Raw genomic sequence first — 4026 nt, forward strand, 5'->3', positions numbered from 1 at the left:
TCACACGTTAGAGTCTTAGTGCTCTAGTTCTCATCACACGTTAGAGTCTTAGCGCTCTAGTTCTCATCACACGTTAGAGTCTCAGCGCTCTAGTTCTCATCACACGTTAGAGTCTCAGCGCTCTAGTTCTCATCACGCTCACTCCCCACTGTGCGTGGACCGCCTTAGACCAGAGGAATAACGTGTGAATTCTCAAATTGAGCGTAGTTTCCCTTTAATGTCTGTGTCTGACTCTGGTCTTTGATTTTCTGAATATAATTCTGTCATAGTTTGCCATTATTCCCAATATATGGTGCTATTTCCAATGTCTTTCCGACGCTAAAGCACACATGTGCTCTTATTAAAGCAATAGTTCATATTGCCTCCATATGAGTTCAGGACCGTTTAGCCTCTAACATGAGCTGCTCTGGGAATCCCAGGCTTTTACTACCCGCTTAGAATCACTGATAATTACAAACAAGTACAGTCATTAAAGAGAGGGGAGACATCTATCATCTATGGCTGACCTCGACTAGTCGAATAGTCGACTAATCGATCGAAAGGAGCTGTAGTCGACTGCCAACCTCTTAGTTGAATGCAATTATTTTTATATAATATATATATATTTTTAATCTACTTTTTCTGTATTTTTCTCCCATCCCAATTTAGTCGTTATGCCAATTCCCCCCCCCCCCCCCTTTCCTGGTCGTTGTGCGCATTTGCCCCCCACTTGCCAGTATAGGGAGGATTGAAGACTATCACATGTCTCCTCCGATACACGTGGAGTCAGCCAGCCGCTTCTTTTCACCTGACAGCGAAGACTCTCATTGGGGAGCGTAACGCGTGGGAGGATCACACTACTTCCCCCAGTTCCCTTCCTCGCTGTGCAGGCGCCCCGACCGACCTGTAGGAGTCGCTGTTTACAACGACCAGGATACCCACCCCACCGGCTTCCCACCCGCTAACACTGCCAATTGTGTTAGTATGGACGACCGACCAAGCCGGAGGTAGCGCTGACAGCTGGATTCGATACCAGTGTCTCTGCGGTGGTAGGCAGACGCTTAGTCCGCTGCGCTACCCAGCCGCACTTTTATATAATATATAATATAATTTTTTTTTGATCATTCTTTCCAAAAGCAAAAAGGCCTAGAAGCGTGGCTAACGCTAATGGCGCACATACCAGCGAGGCTAACTGCCTAAGAAAACGGGCAAAGAGGCACTGAAAGAGGATTTCACCCGTCTAATGAACACACTAGACCAGGGGTCAGCAACCTTTTTGACATGGAGTGCCTGTTTGAAATATAGTTGTAACTAGTGTGCCTCAACAATATTCCATGCATCGTAATTTTTTTCTTCTCATAATCAGGTCTTTTTAATGATAATTTTTACATTATTACATCATTATTGTTATTGTTATTATTAACAATATTATTATGATGGTTGTATCAACCCTAAATCTGAGTTGGGGGGGGGGGGGGATGCAATGCAGACAAACAGCTGCATACAGTGTGACCATTTCACTCACATTTGCCCATTAATTTTTGGACACATCACACACCATCGGTGTGTGTACTGTACGTGTGCTGTCATAGCTCCACCTACAGGCCTAATGGAGAACACCAGGAGAACACCAGGATGTGAATGGAGGGTGAATGTGAGGTATATCGTGTAAATAAGTTTTGATTGATCGCAAGACTACACTGTAAAAAAAATTATAATAATAAGTTACCAGAACTTAAAAATATTGAGTTCAGTTACTGTGCATTAAGGTTTTCAGTTTTCAATCCATAATAAGTTAACAGAAAATAAGTACACAACCACATTATTTCAACCTAATAAAACTATGTTTATTGTCATTGTTTTAAGAACACAAGTTGACTTGGTAATACTCACATTTTGAGAAAAAAAATGGCTTTTAACATGTGCAATGTTCAATGAAATAGAAAAATAAATAATAAAATGTGTTGATTAATCCCACTGGTCACAATGGTGACCGTAATAATGTTTTTGTTATAAGGCTCTGCAAATGTTACTGAATGATGTAGCAATGTATTTCCAGCTAAATTGAAATAATAAACAAATAAAGGGTCTCAATTAAATATGTGGTAGTAAAAATAACCTGTGGGAGGATTTCAACAAGATAAATGCGACAACAGTGCAAAATATTCCACTATAATATTTCAAAAAAAAAAGAAAAAAAAAAAAATCGACTTTTTCTTTTTTTACTGCTGCCCCCTGTGCCTATGAAAATGCCCCTGTGTACCTATGCAGGCACGCATGCCTAGGGTTGCCTACCCCTGCACTAGACAAATATCAAGATGTATCCATCAGTGGACCAATTGCATGCTTTCGCAGAGGACAAGAAGCCTTCAGTCGACTCATTCAGACATTAAGCAGCCCCCCCACAGCCCAAATGGAATGATACTCTTTTAAATGTATTTATATATATATGCATTCAAGGGGGTAGTCGACTATCGTCAAATTTTGGCCAATCAAAGTCGACTATACAAATCTTTAGTCGGGGACAGGCCTAATAATTACAAACAAGTACAGTTATTAAAGAGAGGGGAGAATATCTATCATCCGAACGGTCTTATAAACATTTTGTCAACATGTTAACTATCTGTGGGGAGGAGGGTCAAACATTGCCTCAGAATTCTATTGTGGAATTCTCTGTTGCTTTCAAATGACTAGTAGCCATGGTTACGTCCTCGATAGAATGTTCAGTTCCCAGGATTCTAATCACATTGATTGCACACCTCACAGGGATAACTGAGAGTATTCCTCCTCGTTTAGCTGGAGACCCGATAGAACCTTGTCAGGGACCCCTTGAAGGCCCCGGGCCCCTCTTTGAGAACCACTGTCCTATTACATCAGCTGTTAGGCCAACCCCCCTGTGTGCAACACCATATCGTACCAATTCCTCCATGATTTGATTCCTGTGTCTTCTGTTTCTGTGTCAAGCTGTGTGTGTCAAGCTGTCCATATGATTCAGGTGCTGTTGAGGCTGATGTAAGCCAAGTTAACCTACCCCCCCCCCCCCCCCCCCCCCCACTACCCCTCCATCCTCCCCTCTTCCTGTCTGGCGTCATGCATGTTCTCCATCACTCACCTGCAAGTCACCTGTAGTCCTGTGTGTGTGTGTGTTTTATGTATGTATGTATGTATGTATGTATGTATGTATGTATGCATGTATGTATGTATGTATGTATGTATGTATGTATGTATGTATGTATGTATGTATGTATGTATGTATGTATGTATGTATGTATGTATGTATGTATGTATGTATGTATGTCTTTCTTTCTACTCTATGTATGTGATCCTTTGTGACGTGAATGTGTGTGTGTGTGTGTGTGTGTGTGTGTGTGTGTGTGTGTGCATCATGTGTGTCCAATGCATGTGTCCTAACTTTTGTGTGTGTGTGTGTGCACATGTGCATGTGTCATGTCATGTGTTGGTTTGTGTGTGTGTCCATACATACGTATGTCCTGGTGTACCCTAACTACCTGTATGTATGTCCTGGTGTACCCTAACTACCTGTATGTATGTCCTGGTGTACCCTAACTACCTGTATGTCCTGGTGTACCCTAACTACCTGTATGTCCTGGTGTACCCTAACTACCTGTATGTATGTCCTGGTGTACCCTAACTACCTGTATGTCCTGGTGTACCCTAACTACCTGTATGTATGTCCTGGTGTACCCTAACTACCTGTATGTCCTGGTGTACCCTAACTACCTGTATGTATGTCCTGGTGTACCCTAACTACCTGTATGTATGTCCTGGTGTACCCTAACTACCTGTATGTCCTGGTGTACCCTAACTACCTGTATGTCCTGGTGTACCCTAACTACCTGTATGTATGTCCTGGTGTACCCTAACTACCTGTATGTCCTGGTGTACCCTAACTACCTGTATGTATGTCCTGGTGTACCCTAACTACCTGTATGTATGTCCTGGTGTACCCTAACTACCTGTATGTCCTGGTGTACCCTAACTACCTGTATGTATGTCCTGGTGTACCCTAACTACCTGTATGTCCTG

Source organism: Notolepis coatsorum (genome assembly GCF_963971535.1).
Source record: "Notolepis coatsorum genome assembly, contig: SCAFFOLD_2192, whole genome shotgun sequence".
In the NCBI taxonomy this organism is placed as follows: domain Eukaryota; kingdom Metazoa; phylum Chordata; class Actinopteri; order Aulopiformes; family Paralepididae; genus Notolepis; species Notolepis coatsorum.